Raw genomic sequence first — 24,311 nt, 5'->3', positions numbered from 1 at the left:
GACACAGAAATACCTCCACCAAGTTTGTGGCAGGCAGGCTCCCATTAGCAACAAGAACAGTCTGTTTCCACTGACCTTCTATTATAATTCTAATCAATGTATAATGTAAACATTAAAGAACTGGAGAAACTGTTGTCTGAGCATAAGGGCTGGAACATTAAAATAAACCCACTAAGTCCTCGCCTGGGCTTTCATAGCCTAAAGTCTGGTTGAATAATAAAAGCATTTTACACATATACCTTGTTCTAGGTACCCACTTAAGATTAAAAAGCTTTCCAAGACTCTAGAGAAAGATTTCCAGACCCTAGGTCCTACTTAAAGATAAGACATAGATTGAAGGAAACGCTCCTCTTTGGAGATGCAATTCCACTCGTAGCATGGAGCTTAGAATGTATATAAGCACTAAAAAAAACTTGTAACTTCGCATTGGTATGGCGAATTACTCCGGCCTTCTCCCTGTAACCAGCTGCAGAAATAAACTCCCTTCTTTCCCAGACCTTGTTCTTTCCAGGAACAAATCCTCTACCGTTTTGTAACAAGGATGGCTTTTCCTCTAGTTTCCAATAAGATATTCCTTATTTCCATCTAAGACTTCATCAGAATGGCCTTTACTGTCTATATTGTTTCCAACATTCTGTTCACAACCAGCTAGATAATCTCAAAGATGGAGGCTTTCTCTAAGGCTTTTCATCTTCTTCTGAAACCTCACCAGAATCGCCTTAATGCATGGCAAACTAGGCTTCTTCTAGCATGCACTTCCAAACTCTCCTCCAGCCTCTACCCATTACCCAGCTCCAAAGCAGCCTCTACATTTTTAGGTATTTGTTATAGCAACACTGCCACTTCTCAGTACCAATTTCTATCTTAGTCAATTGTGCTGCTAAGCATAATATCTGAGACTAGGAAATCTATAAAGAACAGAAATTTGTTTCTCACAGTTCTGGAAATCCAATTATGTCAATCCAATTATTATGCCATCAAGTCACTGGCATAATTGGTTAATTGGTGTCTGGTAAGGGACGCTCTGTGCTTTCTTTCTTTTTTTTTTGAAATGGAGTTTGACTCTGTTGCCCAGGCTGGAGTGCAGTGGTGCAATCTTGGCTCACTGCAACCTCCACCTCCGGGGTTCAAGTGATCAAGTGATGCTCCTGCCTCAGCCTCCTAAATAGCTGGGATTATAGATGCCCACCACAATGCCCAGTTAATTTTTGTATTTTTAGTAGAGACAGGGCTTCACTATGTTGGCCAGGCTGCTTTCAAACTCCTGACATCGTGATCCACCCACCTCGGCCTCCCAAAATGCTGGGATTACAAGCCTGAGCCACCATGCCTGGCCTACTCTGTGCTTTCAAGGTAGTGTCTTGGCCAGGCGTGGTGGCTCATGCCTGTAGGGCCAGCATTTTGGGAGGCCAAGGTGGGAGGATCACTTGAGCCCGGGAGCTTAAGACTAGCCTGGGCAACATACAATTGCACTGAAGATTACATTTCAACATGAATTTTATTTTATTTTTTATTTTTATTTTATTTTATTCATTTTTTTTGAGACAGAGTCTCGCTCTGTCGCCCAGGCTGGAGTGCAGCGGCGCGATCTCAGCTCACTGCAAGCTCCTCCTCCTGGGTTCACGCCATTCTCCTGCCTCAGCCTCCAGAGTAGCTGGGCCTACAGGCGCCCGCCACCGCACCTGGCTAATTTTTTTTGTATTTTTAGTAGAGATGGGGTTTCACCGTGTTAGCCAGGATGGTCTTGAAATCCTGACCTTGTGATCCGCCTGCCTCACCCTCCCAAAGTGCTGGGATTACAGGCGTGAGCCATCGCGCCCGGCCTCAACATGAATTTTTGAGAGGTCACCATCATTCGAACCACAGCAGTGGGGATTATTCCCTGGATACTTGCCTGTATAGACTCTTTCTCTAAAGCCAAAACTTTGGGTTAACCACTTTTCAGACACTAGGAAACCAAAATTCTCAATTTACAGTCATATCTGTGGCATCCCTATTAGGAAGTTGCCAACTGTAGCTAATGAATGTATCTAAATACCTATAAAATCAAAGAATGAATGTGCCATTAAGTATCCTCAACATCTAGCCCCAGCATATACTTTCAGACTGATTCAGGTAAATGAAATAATCTCTATCTGTAGTTCTGAGAGGTGAAGCCAGCTGGGCTTCTGGGTCTGTGGGGACTTGGAGAACTTTTCTGTCTAGCTAAAGGATTGTAAACACAAGGATCAGCCCTCTGCATCTAGCTAAAGGTTTGTAAATGCACCAATCAGCACTCTGTAAAAACGGACCAATCAGCGCTCTGTAAAATGGACCAATGAGCAGGACATGGGTGGGGCCAAATAAGGGAATAAAAGCTGGCCACGGGCGCCAGCAGCACCCCCTGGGGTTTCTTTCCCACCTGTGGAAGCTTTGTTCTTTTGCTTTTAACAATAAATCTTGCTGCTGCTCACTCTTTGGGTCCGCATTACCTGTATGAACTGTAACACTCACCATGAAGGTCTGCAGCTTCACTCCTGAAGCCAGCAAGACCACGAACTCACCGGGAGGAATGAACAACTCTGGACTTGCCACCTTTAAGAGCTGTAACACTCACTGCAAAGGTCTGTGGCTTCACTACTGAAGTCAGTGAGACCACGAACCCACCGGGAGGAACGACCAACTCCGGACACATCTGAACATCTGAAGGAACAAACTTCGGACACACCATCTTTAAGAACCGTTAACACTCACTGCAAGGGTCCGTGGCTTCATTCTTGAAGCCTGAGAGATCAAGAACCCACTGGAAGGAACCAATTCCAGACACAGTTCCTGAAATATTTTGTCATCTGTTCATACTTAGTTTCCTTCCTGGCACAAAAATCCATTTTTTCTTCCCTGATATATTTTTCTTTTTCTTTTTTTTTGAGATGGAGTCTTGCTCTGTTGCCCAGTCTGGAGTGCAGTGGCACAATCTTGGCTCACTGCAAGCTCCACCTCCTGGGTTAATGCCATTCTCCTACCTCAGCCTCCTGAGTAGCTGGGACTACAGGTGCCCGCCACCATGCCTGGCTAATTTTTTGTATTTTTAGTAGAGACGGGGTTTCACTGTGTTAGCCAGGATGGTCTCGATCTCCTGACCTTGTGATCCGCCCGCCTTGACCTCCCAATGTGCTGGGATTACAGGCGTGAGCCACCACACCCAGCCTCCCTGATATATTTTTCTTTAGCTACTACAACTACTATTTGTATCTAGTTATAATTTTCTTCCTCCAGATAGCATTCCCTAACCACTTCAATTTCAACCACATTCCTATACATCTGAAATTCCCCAGTAGAGTGCATAGTCTAAATCACAAATTTTCTATTCAGAATTAGTTGCTTATTTGTCTGAATTCCCAATTCACATATGCCCCAAGTGCAGGAAGAAAGCTGAACTTTCATTCTCCTATCCATCTACTACATGCAAGAAAGAACGTGATCACTCAAATTTTGTTCACAAAAATGCAATGGAAATGCTATTTCCATTTTCTCCTCCCGAAATTAGGAACAATTCAGCATTTACGGAATACCATTCTTGACGTCCAAAAATAATATTAGATCTTGTCTTACAATTCCTCAGTTTCCCTCATTTGCGTAGAAGTAAAAGAACTTCAGTCTTGCTTATCTGTTCCTCCTCATTTCTTCCTCCACAACCCCATTTACAACTCTATGAACAGATCATTCTGATTCCTTTGTAATTAGTGTGCCATGTCCCTTCTCACCTCATTACACTTGTGAATTTCTCTGATTTACATGTCCTTTCCTTCCTATGTTCTGTGCACTCGAAATCTGAATTTGCCCTTGAAAATTTAACTCAGTCATTATTTTACCTCAGAAACTGATGTTGACTCCTTATGTTGTTTAAAGATAGTCAATCTTCATTATTGTCAGGTTACATATTCGCAAATATGCCCACTCACTAAAGTTTATGTGTAACTTCAAAATCAATACCTGCGGTACCTTTGTGGTCATGCACAGAGTGGCAACAATTTTGTCACCAATTGAGCATATTCCCAGGTAAACTAGAACAAGATGACATCCTTCTTTTTTGTCTCAGTCATACAAACAAGTGTTCTTTTCATGGTCCGTGCAGTACTGCACCGCATCTGTGAATTGACTTAGGATTGAAAGCTAGGTAGGCATCTGTTGAACATCTGACTACCAGACCCGGAACTTTTCTTCATATAGAGATCAAACGATACTCTTAAGTACACGTCTCGGCTATTTCATTCTAGGGACCCTGTGATTAGTTAGCTACCACCAAAGTCTTCTGTTTGCCAAAACGTTCTGATGACTGGTACATCCTCCTCTGGCCTTTAAAACAAATTGTACATCCTGTCTTTGGCAAAGTTGTCCCATGAGCAAGATGTTTGAGTCATTTTCCTCTACATAAGACAGCACAATCAATCTTTATTTTTTCGTTTTGTTTTTTAAGACAGGGTCTGTCTCTATTGCCCAGGCTGGACTGCAGTTGCATGATCAGAGCTCACTGCAGCCTCAACCTCCAAGGCTCAAGTGATTCTCTGGCCTAGTCCCCCAAGTAGCTGGTACTACAGGTGCACACCACTGTCCCTGGCTAATTTATTTATTTATTGTAGATACAAGGTCTCATTAGGTTGCCCAAACCGGTCTTAAATTTATGGACTCATGTTATCTTCCCTCCTTGGCCTCCAAAGTGCTGGGATTATAGGTGTGAGCCACATGCCCACAGCACGATAAATCTTGAATCACCAGTAATTGCACTGAGGTTAATTAACCCAATCTACTGTTATATTTTGTCCTCCTTAGTATAACGACCTTAGAATGCTCTTCCAACCTTCCCCAGGTTTCTTCCAACACATGTTACAATTTCTTTGCATGTAGCTGTTTCCTACAGGTCATAGTGTGTACCTGTCCCTTAGGAATAGGTTGATATTCAGCCCTAGTTATGGGGTCTAGTCATGCTACTAGCAAAAATTAATGATTTGTGGGGGACTTTAAGAAAAACGGGCATCCCCTTTAATGGTATCTAACCCAGCTTTTGTGCAGAGGAAAGATGTTTTCTTCAAACAATAGAGAGAAGCTACTTCCACTGGTGAGAAAGGCTCAGCCTGACTTTCTGTTTCCAGATTGTCAGTTTCAACCGAGTCTAAACAGATTCCCCCATTCCAAGTTTCAGGGTCTCATTCTTGGTTTTGATGTTCAACAATATCAGCCCTGCAGCTACAAGAAATGACTTTCCTTCATAGTCGCCATGGAAGTTCTCAGGTTTTCAAACCGTGGCTTGAACTGAGAATTGAGGAACCTAAGCTTGTTATTTTCTCTTCATAATCATTCAAGGACCCTCAACTGAACCCATTCCACCCCACAGTCCTTACAGTTATCTTGACTACCATAACATTCAGTGCAGCAGTCACTTGGACTCCCAAGGCATGTGTTTCAGTTGGCACTTTGTCACAATCAACCACAGGTCATTGCTTAATTGTGATACCACTGCATGTCATAGTTACTAGTATCCCATTGCACCTAAATTGGCAAGGAGCTGCAGAATGTGCTCAAACATAAAGGAATGACCAACACAACTTCCCAGACTCATCTCTGTGGAACTGTCTCGGAACAACGCCAGGATTAATTCTTTCAGGGAGGGTCCGATCAGCAGGCAGACAAAGCACAAGAATTTGAGGAGGGAGTGTTTGAAATGGACATTTGTTTACTGTAAGTGGATTGCAATCCAGAGCTTGTTAGAGGGTACACAGAATGGTCACAGTGTGTGGCACCAGTGGAACTTTCCAGAAATCTTCCCGCTTAGATGCCAGGGAAAGGTGTTCACAGGTAGGTGTCTCATTGGAAGCACTACACTAGAAACCACCTGAGGGTAGGGGATATGGGAAGTGACTGACAACCAGTGCTGCTGACTGTCATGCATTGTGGGAGCCTGATGCTAGAAAAGCCATTGTTGCCGCAGGATTGCCCATGCATACTGTAGAAACCTAGTGCTGGAGAAAGGCATGCATGCTATGGGAAACTGTTGAGACCACAGTGGAATCAGAAAGGAAAATCTCTTTTTATAATGTCCAACCACCTTCAACTACTGACAAAGCTTACTGTTGCAACACCATATATATATATGTGTGTGTGTATATATATATATATATATTTTTTTTTTTTTTTGAAATGGAGTCTTGCTCAGTCACCCAGGCTGGAGTGCAGTGGCACAATCGGCTCACTGCAAGCTCTGCCTCCCAGGTTCATGCCGTTCTCCTGCCTCAGCCTCCCAAGTAGCTGGGACTACAGGCGCCCGCCACCATGCCTGGATAATTTTTTGTGTGTATTTTTAGTACAGACGGGGTTTCACCATGTTAGCCAGGATCGTCTCGATCTCCTGACCTCGTGATCCACCCGCCTTGGCCTCCCAAAGTGCTGGGATTACAGGCGTGAGCCACCGCGCCCAGCCAACACAATATATTCTTAAGGGTATCTGACTCAATTTTCAAAGAGCAGGCAATGAATAATTAATTTGGATCTAAAAGGCAACAGTTTATTAATTGGCATACAGTTCTTCTAATTAAAGGAATAATAAAAAATTAAAACATATCTTCAAACATAGTGATGGTATTTGCAATATTTTAAATAGATCATTGATTTTTCCATTGACGTTTGTAATAGAAAATGTTGGGGGAAAAGCTGAGTGTTGGGAGAGAAGCTGGGGCAGGGCTTGCATGTCTGACATAAAGTAAAAGAGTCTTGGAACATGTCCAGGGTCTAAAACCCCCTGTGGCCTTTGGAACATGTCTAGACTTGCTGGCTCCTTGCTTCTAGCACTCCCATTATCTCAAGTGGCCATATGTTTCAAAGAAAATGCTAAACCGTCACAGCTGTAGCTCATTTGCTTGATACACCGCCTCCTTTCAACCCCCACATCCTCACCACCTGTTTCTTTGTTTGATCACCAATAAACAGTGTGGGCTTCCAGAGCTTAGGGCATTTGCAGCCTCCATACTAGCGTTGGCCCCTGGTCCCACTTTCTCTCTTACCTTGTCTTTTCTTATTCCTTTGACTCCGCTGGACTTCGTCACCCCACGGCCTGCTCCGATCACCCCAACAGGAAATACTTAATTTTGATTCATACATTAAAGACAGATTAAATTGATAGTTGAGTTTGTAATAACACATTTTCCACCTAAACTCTGAGCTTCTTTCCTCATACACAATTCAAAGTGGTTTATCGCTTTACACTTTCAATATATACTTTTTTGTTTGTTTGTTTGAGAAGGAGTCTCGCTCTGTTGCCCAGGCTGGAGAGCAGTGGTACGATCTTGGCTCACTGCAAGCTCTGCTTCCCGGGTTCATGCCATTCTCCTGCCTCAGCCTCCCGAGTAGCTGGGACTACAGGCGCCCGCCACCACACCCGGCTAATTTTTTGTATTTTTTAGTAGAGACGGGGTTTCACCATGTTAGCCAGGATGGTCTTGATCTCCTGACCTCGTGATATGCCTGTCTCGGCCTCCCTAAGTGCTGGGATTACAGGCGTGAGCCACCACACCTGGCCGTTTTTTTTTTTTTTTTTTTTTTTTTTTTAAGAAATAGTCTCACTCTGTCGCCAGGATGGAGTGCAGTGGTGCGATCTTGACTCACTGCAACCTCTGCCTCCCGGGTTCAAGTGATTTTCCTGCCTCAGTCTCCCGAGTAGCTAGGACTTCAGGAGCCCGCCACCACACCCAGCTAATTTTTGTATTTTTAGTAGAGCTGGGGTTTCACCATATTGGGCAGGATGGTCTCGATCTCATGATCTTCCTGCCTCGGCCTCCCGAAGTGCTAGGGTTACAGGCATAAGCCACCACACCTAGCTCAATACATATGACTTATGTGCCAATGAGGTTGGATGAAATGACCTACATGATGTGAACTGATGAAAACAAACTATTTGTTTAAAAAGCTTGCATTTTGCTCAGAAATGTTTGTCTCTGGTTTTTTTTTTTTTTTCCAGGTGCTTCTGCTACAAGACTCCTACATGTTAGGATTTTTGCCCTGCAGTGTTAGCAGTCCAACAGAGTAATTGCCATTGATAAGAGGGAATTTAGATACCATTCAGCAAGAAAATGCTCTTGTAGTGCCTATCTGATTTTCCTAACACTAAAGGGAAGACAGAGTGTAGTTCCACATATTTAGCAACTTTTTAAATTTGTGTATTAATACATTAATACAGGGTGTAGTAGTTGATTCCCAGGCTGCTAATAAAGACATATCTGAGACTGGGTAATTGATAAAGAGTTTTTTGTTTTGTTTTGTTTTGTTTTTTTGAGACTGTCGCCCAGGCTGGAGTGCAGTCGTGCGATCTCAGCTCACTGTAAGCTCCACTTCCCGGGTTCACACCATTCTCCTGCCTCGGCCTCCCAAGTAGCTGGGACTACAGGCGCCCGCCACCACGCCTGGCTAATTTTTGAATTTTTTAGTAGAGACGGGGTTTCACCGTGTTAGCCAGGATGGTCTCGATCTCCTGACCTTGTGATCCACCCACCTTGGCCTCCCAAAGTGCTGGGATTACAGGTGTGAGCCACCACGCCCGGCCAAGAAAGAGGTGTAATGGACTCACAGTTCCACATGGTTGGGAAGGCCTCACCATCATGGAGGGAAGCAAAGGCACATTTTACTGGTGGCAGGCAAGAGCGCCTGTGCAGGAGAACTCCCATTTATAAAATCATCAGATCTCATGAGACTTATTTACTACCAAGAGAACAATATAGGGGAAACCACGCCCCATAATTCAATTATCTCCACCTGGCCCCACCCTTGACACATGGGATTATTATAATTCAAGGTGCGATTCGGGTGGGACACAGCTAAACCATATCACAAGGTCTCACTTTGTCATCCATGCTGGAGTGCAGTGGTGTGATCATAGCTCACTGTAACCACGAACTCCTGGGCTAAAGAGATCTTCCCATTCAGCCTCCAGAATAGCTAGGACTACAAGCACACACCACCACACTCGGCTAATTGTTTAATTTTGTAGAGTCTTGCTACGTTTCTCAGGCTAGTCTCAAACTCCTGGCCTCAAGTGATTCCCCCCACCTTGGTTTCCCAAGATGCTGGGATTACAGGTGTGAGCCACCACATCCAGCCAATTTAGCAGTTTAAAACAATGTAAATATATTGCCTCCATTCCTGTGGGTCAGTAGGCACAAGTTAGCTGGGTTTTCAGGTGAAATATTTCACAGGGATGCAATCAAGGTGTCAGTGGCCTGTATTACGTTTTTTGTTTGTTTGCTTGTTTGTTTGTTTTTTTTGTAAGAGTCCGGCTCTCACTCAAGCTGGAGTGAAGTGGGGTGATTCTGACTCACTGCAACCTCTGCCTCTCGGACCCAAACCATCCTTCCACCTCAGCCTTCTGAATAGCTAGGACTACAGGTGCATGCCACTGTGCCCGGATACCTTTTGTATTTTATTGTAGAGATGAAGTTTCACCATGTTGCCCAGGCTGGTCTTAAACTCCTGGGCTCAAGCGATCTACCCACCTCAGCCTCCCAAAGTGATGGGATTACAGGCATGAGTCACTGTGCCCAGACTCTGTGTTACTTTCTAAGCTCATTTGCTTGTTGGCAGAATTCAATTTCCAATGGCTATAGAATTCAGGGCAGCTTGCTTCTTCAAAGGCAACAATGAAGAGACCCAGTCTTTTCTATTTTGCCTGACATCAGGGAAGGCCTAGGAGCCATTTTAAATGGCTCATCTGATAAGGGGAGGTTCACATAGGCTACTCTGCCTTTTAATGAACTCAAAGTCAACTGATAACTTTAATTACATCTGCATTATATCTTCACTTTTGACATTTAACCTAGTATAAACACAGTAACGATATCCTTTGCCACATGCTATTGGCAGGCTCTTCCCACACCCAAGGAAACGGGATTGCATAAGAGAGTGACTAATTGTGGGTCACCCTAAGGTGCTTCCACTACTGTCACCATGCTTCAGTCACCATGCTTCCACTACTGTCACCATGCTTCAGTCACCATCTACTGTACTTTAGGGCCACATCCTATCTCCCATCAGACCAGCTGGTACTTTCATGCTTCATCAAGTTTTTCCTGTTCTAACTTGGGTGGCAATTTTGCTCAGCTAAGGATATACCTAGAAAGAACTTATGTGTTGTGTGTGTCTTTAACTTCTACCTAACAGCTTGCCCATGCAAGTAGAACTCAACACGAATCTTTCATAGCTGAATTATTATTAATATTATGTCTTAAGGTCTTACATGGGAATAACACCTTTAATACAAACATAGTCCAAATCTGGCTTGAAAGACCTTGTTCTCATACCTTCCTTTCCATGTGCATCGCTGTGACTATGTGGTGTTCTGCAAATAGAGAGTCTGTCTTGTCATTCCTACCCTTGGCTTACGGCTCTGCTGGAGCAGAGGATATTCAGGAAGGCCAAGAGTAGATGTAAACAAATCTTCAATGTATGGACAAAGGATAAATTGCTACAGGGCTGGGAGAGAACGCAGAGTAACACAAAGACAGTACCTTTGTGGGCCGGGCGCGGTGGCTCAAGCCTGTAATCCCAGCACTTTGGGAGGCCGAGACGGGCGGATCATGAGGTCAGGAGATCGAGACCATCCTGGCTAACCCAGGTGAAACCCCGTCTCTACTAAAAAATACAAAAAAACTAGCAGGGCGAGGTGGCCGGCGCCCGTAGTCCCAGCTACTCGGGAGGCTGAGGCAGGAGAATGGCGTGAACCCGGGAGGCGGAGCTTGCAGTGAGCTGAGATCCGGCCACTGCACTCCAGCCTGGGCGACAGAGCGAGACTCCGTCTCAAAAAAAAAGACAGTACCTTTGTAATGGCAGAATGTTTTCATATTGAGGTGTCTTGTTTATACAGTTTAGCATTCTTATCTCATGGGCCAGATATGTAACTGAGAAATGGGTGTTAAATGACCAGCAGCCATCAATTTCTAATACCAAATGCCACCTTTCAGCTTGACCAGATATGTGATAGCAATTTTAATTCTCTTTTTGACTCAATCATTCAAAATTAAATGTTTGAGGTTAATCAATTTTAAGATAGTCATAGGGAATGTGCTGTCCTCGTGTGTGTGTGTGTGTGTGTGTGTGTGTGTGTGTATTTTTTCCGTAATGCTCTGACAATATGTTCAGGACATGCTACCCCAAAGTATGGAAACTTGGCATAATTAACATTTTAAGCTGAAGGAATTTTAGAAACCAAATGTGTAGAAGGACTTTCTTACCTTTCCCTGAAACAGGTCATAAAACCTGGAAAAGGCTTTTTGACCTTCTTCTGCTGAAGCAAGTAACAAAACCCTCCTATGAAAGGTGCCATGCTTTACCCAGAAGAAAAGATCTCCATCTCTGAAGACACAGGGACACTGAATAAATAGCCCTTGCTGTTTTCCCCCGTTTATTACAGTTAGCTGACACCTTTTGGTCCCATTACATTTCTCCATGACCCTTCACTCTTCATCAAACCAGCAAAAAAATACTCAGGTTTAACTGTTTCTTTTAGGCTTTGTTTTCCTGTGAAGATTCATGTCACATAAAACATACAGTAAATCAACTTGCATGCTTTACTCTCATTAATCTGTCCTTATTACAGGGGTACAAGAAAGGAATGAGAAGGGTAGAAGTTTCTGGCAATGAGAAGGGGACAGGTGGGACACTTCACTCTGGAGTCTGAGGTGGGATTCTGGAAAACAGACACAAGCCTGTGCAAGGTGAGAATTGTCACCAAAGTCAGCTCTCCCAGATCTCTGTTAGTAGTTCCTGGTCAAGAGAAGAAAGTAAAACCTCCTTGTCCCTTATTTCCCCAATGCAGATGGATAGGAAAGAAATTACAAAATTCTTTATCTAGATTGTGACTAGTTTGGTTTCGTGGTGCCTATTGGTTATCGATCCTTTCCTCCCAGGAGCAGCTACTGCTTTTCTGTTTCTGTCATTTTGTGTCAAGAATCTGTGTCAAGTTTTCCACTTGACGGGACATACAAGTCGTTGATTCTTGTGTGTGCAGACAGCCAACCACCAGGCTGGGGGGCTGTGGGAATACAGCTGGACAGACACGTGGGTTGCAACCCATTTGCAGCTAACATCTACTGCCAGCTCTCAGGGGGATTATCTAGGCCTGCCTTTCTTTTGGCTACCTTTAAGAATGGTGTGCCATCTTCAGAGGGCTACATTTTTTTCACACTCTTTGAAGATGCCTCTGCATTTATGGGTAACTCATAAAAGTCTTATGGATTTGGTTTTTTTCCTTTTTCCTTCATTTTTTCTTTTCTTATTTTTTACCTTTCTCCACCTCTTTTCTCTTTTTCTTTTTGTCATGCCAGACACATAATGATGTCATAACAAAGACTGAGGGAGGCACATCTCACACATGAATATGAAAACCCTATCACCATATCAATAAAGAACCATGAAAGAATCTATGGATTTTGGTTCCAAGTCTCTTGTAATGGGTACATTTTTTTTTTTTTAAATGGGACTGTGCTATCAGGAATATTTACCTTTTCTCTTGACCAAAACCTGATAAGATATTTGAAAAAATTTATATATGTTTGAGATGGTGTCTTGCTGTGTCACCCAGGCTGGAGTGCAGTGGTACAATCACAGCTCACTGCAGCCTTGACCTCCTGGGCTCAGGCGATCCTCTCACCTCAGCCTCCTGAGTAGCAGGGACTACAGGAGTATGCCACCACACCCAGCTAATTTTGTCTATTTTTAGTAAAGATGAGGTCTCACTATGTTGCCCAGGCTGGTGTGGCACTCCTGGGCTCAACCAATGCTACTGCCTAGGTTCCCAATGTGCCGGGATTACAGGCATGAGCCACAGCACCTAGCCTGAAAGGACTTTTTAAGACCTCTATGATCAATAGTTGTCCTAATGGGAAGCTGGTAGTTACAGACTAACAGGAACAACTGTCTTTTTTTCTTTCTGTTTTTTTTTTTTTTTTTTTTTAAGACAGAGTCTTACTCTGTCGCCCAGGCTGGAGTGCAGTGGCTTGATTTTGGCTCACAGAAACCTCTGCCTCCCAGATTCAGGGGATTCTCCTGCCTCAGCCTCCCAAATAGCTGGGATTACAGGTGTGCACCTCTACGCCCGGCTAACTTTTGTATTTTTAGTAGAGATGGGGTTTTGCCATGTTGGTCAGTCTGGTCTTGAACTCCTGACCTCAGGTGATCCACCTGTCTCGGCCTCCCAAAGTGCTGGGATTACAGGCGTGAGCTGCCACACCCAGCCAATAGGAACAATTTTCTTAAGGCCTCTCTGTTCTCTCCTTTTGATCCTGATCTTCCCATGAAACTTATCAGTTGACAAAAACCCTTTTCTTGAACCTCTGTTGGCTATATGCTTTCACAACTCTGCTTACCTCCCTCTTTTTGGCATGATTTTGTTAAGGATATTTATTTATTTATTTATTTTTGAGATGGAGCTCACTCTGTCGCCTAGGCTGGAGTACAGTGGCGCTATCTTGGCTTACTGCAGCTTCCACCTCCCACCTGGAAGGTGGGATTCTCCTGCCTCAGCCTCCTGAGTAGCTGGGATTACAGGCATGTGCCACCACACCCAGCTAATTTTTGTATTTTTAGTAGAGATGGGGTTTCACCATGTTGGCCAGGCTGCTCTCAAACTCCTGACTTCAAGTGATCCTCCACACCTGGCCTGATTTTGCTAAGGATAATTTGGAGCTTCACTGTTCTCTTTGGGGAATTTAATATCTCCCCCAGTTGGTTCCTTTAAGACCGCTTCCTTCCCACTCTTTCTGTTCCTCCTTCCTACTCTTGCCGCCTTCAATCTTCCATTTGGTTCCCTTGAATTCTGGATATGATCCCTTCAAACTCCTACCTTCTCCATCTTTCTCTCTTCCTCCCCTGTCAGGCTTCTTCTCTTAAACTTTAGTCCACCCTGCTGTCAAGGGACTCAGAGTCCTCCAAAAGTAAGTACCAAGGCTGAAGAGGAAAAAAAAGATTATTTGGAAATAGACTGGATATTTTATCCACTCAGATGGGTGGTGGAGACATTCTGATAGCTGTTAGATGTCTTTGCAGTGACTCATTTAAAATTTAGCCCACAGCCTTCAAAAGGGCTTCACAGGGCAAATGAAGATCTTAAAAACCTTCTCCACGAATACTGGTAAAAAGCATTAGGCCTAATATTTAGTAGGTAGCCTTAATTTGTCCCGTTTACAGGGACAATAGGAAAATAATATGAAATGGAGAAAATACGAGAGATAATTGTTTTATATAAAACAGTGACTTCATGTTACTCTGTGTTTCTAATTCATGGCTAAGATTTTAGAATGATAACTAGAATATCTCTTTTGATATTTGCCTGTATGTTTATGTATGTCTCTCTATCTGTGTGAAATTTTTCTACCTCTGATGGTATTACCAAATCAATTAATAAAATATCTTAAAAGAAATTTGCCTGGCATGGTGGCTCATGCCTGTAATCCCAACACTTTGGGAGGCTAAGGCGAGTGGATAACCTGAGGTCAGGAGTTTGAAACCAGCCTGATCAACATGGTGAAACCCCATCTCTACTAAAAATACAAAAATTAGCTGGGCATGGTGGTGGGTGCCTATAATCCCATCTACTTGGGAGGCTGAAGCAGGAGAATCACTTGAACCTGGGAGGTAGACGTTGCAGTGAGCTGAGATTGTACCATTGCACTCCAGGCTGGGTAACAGAGCAAGAATCCGTCAAAAAAAAAAAAAAAAAAAAAAAAAGAAAGAAAGAAAGAAAGAAAAGAAAAGAAAGAGAAAGAAAGCAAGAAAGCAAAAGAAAGCAAGAAAGAAAGCAAAAGAAAGCAAGAAAGAAAGCAAAAGAAAGGAAGGAAGGAAGGAAGGAAGGAAGGAAGGAAGGAAGAAAAACTGTACTTGGCTCAATGATACTACCAAATTAATTTATAAAGTTCCTTAAAAGAGGATTTAATTGACTTAAAGGGAAGTAAATGCTGATATAACTAAGTATTCCTAAAACTTCAAAATATAGAAATTAACCCAAACATTTTAAGTTCACATAATCTTGTATAGTCTTTGGTAAATAAAGCAAAGACCCTGTCTCAAAAAAAAAAAAAAAAAAAAAAAAAAAAAAGCCATTACACACCTGTAATCCCAACATTTAAGGAGGCCAAGGCGGGCAGATCACTTGAGGCCAGGAGTCCCAGGCTAGCCTGGCCAACATAGCAAGACCCCATCTCTACTAAAAATACCAACATTAGCCAAGCATGGTGGTGCATGCCTGTAATCCCAGCTACTGGGGAGGCTGAGTCACAAGAAGTGTTTGAACCCAGGAGGTGGAGGTTGCAGTGAGCCAAGATCGTGCCACTGCACTGCAGCCTGGGTGACAGAATGAGACTCTGTATCAAAAATAATAATAATAATAATAATTTTTTAAATGGCATTTTATCTATTTCTTCACATGTTGTGATTATTCCTGACAACCCAAAATACATCATGGCTGAGATCCTGATAACAAAAGACAGATTAACAAGAGAAAACATAATATGTTTACTTAATGCAAGTTTTACATGACCTGTGAGTCTTCAGAAATCAAGATGCAAAGGCCAAGGGATAGGTGTTTTTGTTTGTTTTGTTTTGTTTTGAGACAGAGTCTCATGCTGTCACCCAGGCTGGAGTGCAATGGTGCGATCTCGGTTCACTGCAACCTCCACCTCCCAGGTTCAAGGGATTCTCCTGCCTCAGCCTTCTGAGTAGCTGGGATTGCAGGCTTGTGCCACCACACCCAGCTAATTGTTTTTTTTGTATCTTTAGTAGAGATGGGGTTTCACCATGTTGGTCAGGCTGGTCTTGAACTCGTGACCTCGTGATCCATCCGCCTCAGCCTCCCAAAGTACCGGGATTACAGGTGCGAGCCACTGTGGCCGGCTGGATAGGTGTATTTTTATGGACAGTTTTGAAGAAATAGCTTTGGGAACAAAGGGTATCATCTAATAGTAATTATCTGGGGAGAAATTCATAAGACCCATTTGTTCAGATCTTTGTTGGCATCCAAGTATAGGGCAGAATTCCTCCGAAATAAGGGTCTCATTATGACCTACTTTCAGGACAGGTAGGGCAGTTAATTCTTTTATGACCTGTTTCCGGGGAGAAAAGTGGGAGCAAGTCAGAGAGTGGCCTTCCTGCTTCTGTGGTTTTCTCAATTTCCTTCAGCTTAAAATACTCAGTATGCAAGGGCACTGCAGTTGGGGATATCCTTTTTTTTTTTTTTTTTTTTTGAAATGGAGTCTCAATCTTGCCCAGGCTGGAGTGCAGAGGTGCAATGTCAGCTCACTGCAATCTCCGCCTCCCGGGTTCAAGCGATTTTCCTGCCTCAGTCTCCCGAGTAGCTGGGACTACAGGCATGCACCACCACACCCGGCTAATTTTTGTATTTTCAGTAGAGACAGGGTTTCAGCATGTTAGCCAGGCTGGGTTTCAAACTCCTGACCTCAGGTGGTCCACCCGCCTCGGCCTCCCAAAGTGCTGAGATTACAGATGTGAGCCACCACGCCCGGCCAGGGATATCCTATTCTGATCCCCTGCACTACCTACGAGAAAACAACATGAACGTGTAGGGATGCACATTCAGTATGGAGGAAATGAAGCCCAGAGGAGTGGGTCTTTGCATGATTGATCCACAATCCCATCCCTGGTTCACCTCTCTAAAGAATTCATGTTAGGGCCGGGCACAGTGGCTCACACTTGTAATCCCAGCACTTTGGGAGGCCAAGGTAGGTGGATCACGAGGTCGGGATATCAAGACCATCCTGGCTAACCTGGTGAAACCCCGTCTCTACCAAAAATACAAAAAAATTAGCCGGGCATGGTGGTGGGTGCCTGTAGTCCCAGCTACTCAGGATGCTGAGACAGGAGAATGGCCTGAACCTGGGAGGTGGAGCTTGCATTGAGCCGAGTACGTGCCACTGAACTCAGCCTGGGTGATAGAATGAGACACTATCTCAAAAAAAAAGAAAAAAAATTCATATTAGTTGCTATTGTATTTTAAAATAAATCAAATTTTCTTTTTTCTTTTTTCTTCTAGTATAAGAAACTTCTCAGCCGGGCACAGTGGCTCACACCTGTAATCCCAGCACTTTGGAAAGCCGAGGTGGGTGGATCACGAGGACAGGAGTTCAAGATCAGCCTGGCATGGTGAAACCCTGTCTCTATTAAAAATGTAAAAATTATCCAGGCGTGGTGGCGTGCGCCTGTACTCCCAACTACTCAGGAGGCTGAGGCAGGAGAATCACTTGAACCCCAGAGGCTGAGGTTGCAGTGAGCCAAGATTGTGCCACTGTACTCTAGCCTGGGTGACAGAGCAAGATTCTGTCTCAAAAAAAAAAAAAAATTAACTTCTCACAGACACATAAAATTTCACAGAAACAGAAAAATGTCAAGGATCTTAGTAAATGATGAACTTACTTGCTGCTTCTCAGAACTTTAAAAGCCTGTATCTGCCTATATTGATTGCAGTACCTTGTTGTTCTTGTGTATACAAGGAAACTAAGGTTAATTGTGCCAGGCTCTATATATTATAATTAAGTCAGTAAGAGGGGTAACATGGTTGACTCTTTGTAGGAAACTTCTCTTCTGTATTTATAGTGCCTCCCTGGCTGACTGGTGCTTTTACCATACCAAGAAAGGGACTGAATGCAGCAACATCTTAGAAAATAAGGTCCCTTTTTGTTAAGGTGTGATAAACGTCTGACTATTACTTTTGCATTCTTACACACTGAAACAATGTACTTCTTTCTTTACAATAAAAGAAAAAAATTACAAAACAAAACAAAAATAAACTATTACAAAACTCATATTGTGTAGGAATACATAGTTAAGAAAATATAGTTGAAAGTCATTCCTGGCCAAGCATGGTGGCTCACACCTGTAATCTCAGCACTTTAGGAGCCCGAGGCGGGTGGATCACGAGGTCAGGAGTTTGAGACCAGCCTGGGAAAGACGGTGAAACCCGTCTCTACTAAAAATACAAAAATTAGCCGGACATGGTGGCAGGTGCCTGTAATCCCAGCTACTTGAGAGGCTGAGGCAGGAGAATGACTTGAACCCGAGAGGCGGAGGTTGTAGTGAGTCGAGACTGTGCCACTGCATTCTAGCCTGGGCAACAGAGCAAGACTCCATCTCAAAAAAAAACAATTAAAAAAAGTTATTTCTAATATATTTCTCATTTTATATTACGGTAAAATATATGTAACCTAAAATTTACCTTTTTTAACCATTTTAAGTGTACCATTCATTGACATTAACTAATAAAATGATTAATATTTTGTACATTGTTGGGATTACATTATGCTTGGCTCTTACTTTCTCTACTGTCCTATGACTTAATATAAGTCCTCGGGTCAGTCTATCCATGAGCCTGGGGGGGTCCTCTCTGCCTGTCTCCACCCTCCCTCTTTCCCAGACCCTATCCCTCCTGGCAACATCCAGGGACCTCCCCAGTGGACACAGACCACCCTCACTCATTCGGCTTCCTGGCATGCAGACCTCATAGGCTGGGGTACCATTTCAAGGAACAAGAGGCCTCCCTTGTCTATCCCAGGTCTGATGCCTGTCCTCTCCACCCCCAAAGGCAGCTATTCCACCTGTCATTTAATTCTAGGTTACATTTTTCTGAATCTCCAATGTACACAAATCTTGGAAAATGTGAAAACTTTGTCTAAGTTGTTTACCTGTGAGCCTGCCTCAGCCTCCCAAAGTGCTGGGATTACAGGTGTGAGCCACCACACCCAACCCAGACCTATTATAATACAAGGACCGATGCTCATGCCCACAGACAAACTTCAAGTCAGCATTAAGACTCAGGGAGGCCGGGGTGCGGTGGCTCACGCTGGTAATCTCGGCACTTTGGGAGGCCAAGGTGGGAGCATAACCTGAGGTCAGGAGTTTGAGAAGAGCCTGGTCAACATGGTGAAACCTTGTCTCTACTAAAAATACCAACATTAGCCGGGCATGGTGGCACATGCCTGTAATCCCAACTACATGGGAGCTTGAGGCAGGAGAATTGCTTGAACCCGAGAGGCAGAGGTTGCAGTGAGCTGAGATCATGCCACTGCACTCCAGTCTTGGCAACAGAGCAAGACTCCATCTCAAAATAAACAAACACACAAACAAAAACCTCAAGATGATACAGGGAACAAAGGAGACGATAAGATGGAGAAAGGACATTTAAGGGGTCAGCAACTATGCCAATTGCTTTGAGATGACAATGATATTTAACGATTAAAAGCCAGTTTGACAGTCTCTGATTATGTCACTTTACATCCCATTCCTGCCACTTTGGGTAGGGTCCCAAGTAAAGCGGATGCGGCTACAGTTAGTCTTACTTTGTTCATATCTAACATGTGAAGAAGAAATGTAACACTGGGGTTTTAGAAAATGGAAATCATAAATGCATGTGAGAAATCACTAAAATGAATGATAATTTTAATTGAGTCCCTTTTCAGGTGTGCAACTCTGCTCAAAGTCATTGTCCTAAACAATGTCATGTCACAGCTAATGTGTGCTATGGCTGAACCCATCTGATGGCTGACTGAACATCAGATGGGTCGCTCCTGAAGAAGATGGTAAAGCCTGACCCTGAACCTACCATTTTACTGACAGGAATGTAAGTGAACAGGGACAATCCTTACCTGGAGAAGTGCCCCACGTGGCTGCGTGGAGATTTGATGGGAGTCCCAATTACCTTCGTCAAAGTATCTGTTAAAGAAAAATAATTTTCAATGATACTTGTTAATGCACAGTAAGGAAAACTTTATTCAGGACCACTGCAATAGATTTAGGGACTGCCGTAATGGGGCCGTGCAGTGTGGGAGAGAGTTAGACTCAACTCTTTAAGTAACTCTAAGTACAGCATGGGCAAGTGGCAATTTATGCCCAAGGAATAGGGTGGGGACTAGTGGTTGGAAAATTACTAAGAATTAACATCAGGGACAAGAGGGATTCTGGCTAAACTGATCTAACAGGATTCTCGCTGAAGACAAGCTGGGATGATCACTTAAGGGATGGTGGAGGATGAGGAACCTGATAAGATATTGAAGGTGATCAGTTATCTAAGGTGTTGGGGTCTTGCTAAACTAACGTAGCAGTGTTCTTGCTAAAACTACATTTTACGAGAAAGTGCATGGATGGAGTTAGGAGAACGTTCCGGAGCCTGACTAATGTTTGGTTAAGAAGAGAATTTTTGACGCATCCTCCAAAATTGGAGAAAGAGAAGTGAGGCTATCCACTGAGAATGCAGAAACAGAAACCAGATGGATGCTTGATCCATGAGGACATTCTTCAACTTTGAAGAAGGGTTCTGGTCTGTTCACACTATTATTTTTAAATACATATGAAAAATAAACTAATTTCATCTGTATGCAGTTGTAGTAATTGTGTTCTATATCCTGATAGCAAAAATATGGCCATGTAGCCGGGCGCGGTGGCTCACGCCTGTAATCCTAGCACTTTGGGAGGCCGAGGCGGGCGGATCACAAGGTCAGGAGATCGAGACCACGGTGAAACCCCGTCTCTACTAAAAATACAAAAAACTAGCCGGGCGAGGTGGCGGGCGCCTGTAGTCCCAGCTACTCGGGAGGCTGAGGCAGGAGAATGGCGTGAACCCGGGAGGCGGAGCTTGCAGTGAGCCGAGATCGCACCACTCACTCCAGCCTGGGCAACAGAGTGAGACTCCGTCTCAAAAAAAAAAAAAATATGGCCATGCAACAGGTGGGCAACACTCTAATAACAATACTCACACCCCAGACACACACACACATACTCACACACACACACACGCACACACACACGGCCTCAGATTCCTTCCTTGAAAATCCTTCCTTCTCATCAGCCTCTGCTCCCTCCACTGGCTTGCCTGTCCCTCTTAGGTTTTAGGTGTGGGAAACGATACAATGTTGCAGAGATGTGGGAAAGACTCAGGCAAGGAAAATAGAGAGTAGCAAAACAGCGAATGAAAGCAAAACGGTTAAATTATTCAAACAAATTTATAAATGAGGTGATACACATTTATAAACATAAAACTGTTTCCAAGTCTATGTAGAAAAATGAGCCAAAGATAATCATGGCATCTTACCAGGTGAGAAGTTTCCAAAAGCAATTTGGCAATGTCTAGGAAGATTTTAAAGAACACCTTTGACCCTATTGTTAGAGAAGCAGGAGCCAGTTAGAGTCAAAGTAATAGCATTTTAAGTTCAGCTCCATCTTGAGATTAACTAAGGCACATTCTTTGCTGGTCACAACCCATAGCCATGTTTATAATTGAGGAAACAGCTTAACAATACCTAGGCTACTGGTGTAAGGACACACACCTACAACACAAAATCCAGATGTCCCAATACCCATAACAATATGTGCTTTCAAATTTCTTACAGTTATGGCTTTGATGTACTTAATAAAATGTTAAGGACCATTTTCTTTAAATCAACAGAATAGTAAATTTTGTCATGCTGTCAACCCACCTCCACGTAGACACAGCTTAGTTTAGTCTTTACATAGACAAGAGGCTTACATAAGAAAAACTTAAATACAAGGCATTTCTCCTCTTGCTGTCTGAGGATGCTATGCTCTATAGTTGAGTAGCTTTCAATAAACTCTCTCTTTCCAGTGCACTCTGCGTCTCACCTTGATTTCCTTCCTGCTAGAGATCCAAGAACCCCCTTTCGGGGTCTGGGTCGGGGTCCCTTTCTCTGGCAACACTATGAGTCTCCCCTACAAACATTTTGATGTTGGCTTAGTTATGTCTAGGCATGATTATTCCAACGTTTCTCATACCAAAATAAAAAAAATACATGAAAGTATAATAGTAAATGGAAAGTAACTGTGACCTATGAATATGAAATACCTCGGAAAGTTTTAAGAGAACAAAATTTAAAAGAATCCAAAACAAAGCCATCCACACCAAATTATCCAAGGCTTCAGAAGATCATGCTGGTGTATACACCAGCACAGTGGTGAGAAACGTGGTCTGTGCAAAGCAAGGATGGGCTAAGTGTCATGACATCAACACTTCATGCCTTCCTGAACTTGTACGCAATCTCTCCTTTCCTCTCTGTGCATTTATACTACACAATGCATACCTTTACACCGAGTCTTACTTAAACTATGAAAAACACTATCAATACCAGGAATATACTACACCCTTTCTGTTTGTTTGTGTTTTGAGACAGGGTCTTGCTGTTTCACCCCGGCTGAAGTGCAATGGATCCATCATGCCTCACTGCAGCCTCAACCTTCTGGGCTCAAGCGATCCTCCCACCTCAGCCTCTAAAGTAGCTGGGACCACAGGCATGTGCCACCATGCCTGACATGTATAGACACACACACATATACACACACACACACACACACATATATACATACATACACACACACACAATTTTTTTTTTTTTTTTTTGTAGAGGCAGGGTTTTGCCATGTTGCCCAGGCTGGTCTTGAACTCCTGAGCTCAAGCAATCTTGCTGCCTTGGCCTACCAAAATGCTGGGATTACAGGCGTGAGCCACCATGCCCAGCCCTACATTCTTTTTTTCTTTTTCTTCTTTTTTTTAGACAGAGTGGTGCTCTGTTGCCCCGGCTGGAGTGCAGTGACATGATCTCAGCTCACTGCAACCTCCACCTCCCAGGCTCAAGCGATTCTCGTGCCTCAGTCCCCCGAGTAGCTGAGACTACAGGCATGAGCCACCATGCCCAGCCAATTTTTGTATTTTTAGTAGAGACTAGGTTTCACCATGTTGGCCAGGCTGGTCTTGAATTCCTGACCTCAAATAATACACCTGCCTCAGCCTCCCAAAATGCTGGAATTACAGGCATGAGCCACTGAGCCCAGCTTCAGCCCTACGTTCTTGATAAATACTAGTAGTAACTAATATTATTATAATCACATAGTGAATATAATAAAACATATATCCACAAAGAAGCACAGATATAATTGCACATATATTTTTCAAGGCTTTATCTGAAATAAGAGCGTAAGATATTGCCAATGATGCCTGTTATTATTCAAAGTGCAGTTGCAGGTGTGCAGCCTGGTAGAGGATGCAGGGACAGAGGTTGGAGTGCAATGGTCAAGAGTGGAGTGTTTTTTTTTGAGGAGGTAGGGATTATAAAACTGGCCCTGAGCCATCTATACCCAGTGGGTGTGCCCAGCTTCAGCCCCTGTGGGCTACTGTCCTCCCAGACAGCCAGATGACCTTTCCACACTGCACTAGGGTGAGCCCGAGGCTCTGGCCAAGGTGCCTTTCCTACAGGCTTTGTGTATGTACAGGGCTGTGCGTGCTAATGGGGCATATCTTGGCAGAGACCATCCACCACAGATCATCCAAGGAATATGCTTGGCCTCTCTGCTTAGTTGGCCGCAAAGCCTCTGATTTCAAATTTCCCTGGCTTCCTTCTTGACTATCCAGAAGTTGGAATTTCACAGTACAGATGGTACTCAACTTAAGATGGTTCAATTTACAATTTTTCAACTTTATGATGGTATGAAAGTGATAAGCGTTCAGTAGAAACTGAACTTTGAGAATTCACACAACCATTCTGTTTTTCACTTTCAGTATTCAATGAGTTACATGAAATATTCAACACTTTTTTTTTTTTTTTTTTTTTGAGGCGGAGTCTCGCTCTGTCGCCCAGGCTGGAGTGCAGTGGCGCGATCTCGGCTCACTGCAAGCTCCGCCTCCCGGGTTCCCGCCATTCTCCTGCCTCAGCCTCCCGAGTAGCTGGGACTACAGGCGCCGCCACCACGCCCGGCTAATTTTTTTGTATTTTTAGTGGAGACGGGGTTTCATTGTGTTAGCCAGGATGGTCTCGATCTCCTGACCTCGTGATCCGCCCGTCTCGGCCTCCCAAAGTGCTGGGATTACAGGCTTGAGCCACCGCGCCCGGCCAACACTTTATTATAAAATACACTTTGTGTTTGATGATTTTGCCCAACCATAGGCTAATGTGGTTTGAGCACATTTAAGTGCTCAAGGCTGGGCCAAGCAATGATATTCAATAGATTAGGTATATTAAATGCATTTCAGCTTACTATATATATATATTTATTTTTATTTTTTATTTTTGAGATGGAGTCTCGCTCTGTCACCCAGGCTGGAGTGCAGTGGCGTGATCTCGGCTCACTGCAACATCTGCCTCCTGGGTTCAAGCGATTATCCTCCCTCAGCCTCCTGAGTAGCTAGGATTACAGATGCACACCACCATGTCCAGCTAATTTTTGTATTTTTAGTAGAGATGGGGTTTAACCGTGTTGGTCAGGCTGGTCTCGAACTCCTGACCTTATGA

General features: G+C 43.6%; 2 long non-coding RNA genes and 1 other non-coding gene across 3 annotated transcripts in view; 1 reads left to right on the top strand and 2 right to left on the bottom strand.

Moving 5' to 3' along the window:
• The window catches only part of LOC139364072 (uncharacterized), a 79,771-nt gene that overhangs the window by 6,053 nt on the left and 49,407 nt on the right, over nucleotides 1-24,311 (bottom strand). Inside the window, exon 3 of the long non-coding RNA XR_011625314.1 lies at nucleotides 19,665-19,731. This is a non-coding gene — a long non-coding RNA (uncharacterized lncRNA). The remainder of the gene's footprint in view (nucleotides 1-19,664; nucleotides 19,732-24,311) is intronic.
• On the top strand, nucleotides 5,694-17,204 carry LOC105499094 (uncharacterized). Its single transcript, XR_011625313.1, has 3 exons — nucleotides 5,694-5,832; nucleotides 11,615-11,732; nucleotides 17,060-17,204. It is a non-coding gene; the product is annotated as an uncharacterized lncRNA (long non-coding RNA).
• LOC112423091 (small nucleolar RNA U13) lies at nucleotides 12,336-12,437 on the bottom strand. The gene has a single exon (XR_003013561.2). It is a non-coding gene; the product is annotated as a small nucleolar RNA U13 (small nucleolar RNA).

Source organism: Macaca nemestrina, chromosome 7 (genome assembly GCF_043159975.1).
Source record: "Macaca nemestrina isolate mMacNem1 chromosome 7, mMacNem.hap1, whole genome shotgun sequence".
NCBI classification, from domain to species: Eukaryota; Metazoa; Chordata; class Mammalia; order Primates; family Cercopithecidae; genus Macaca; species Macaca nemestrina.
The sequence above is the reverse complement of the archived record's forward strand: the minus strand, read 5'-3'. Positions and strand labels throughout refer to the sequence as shown.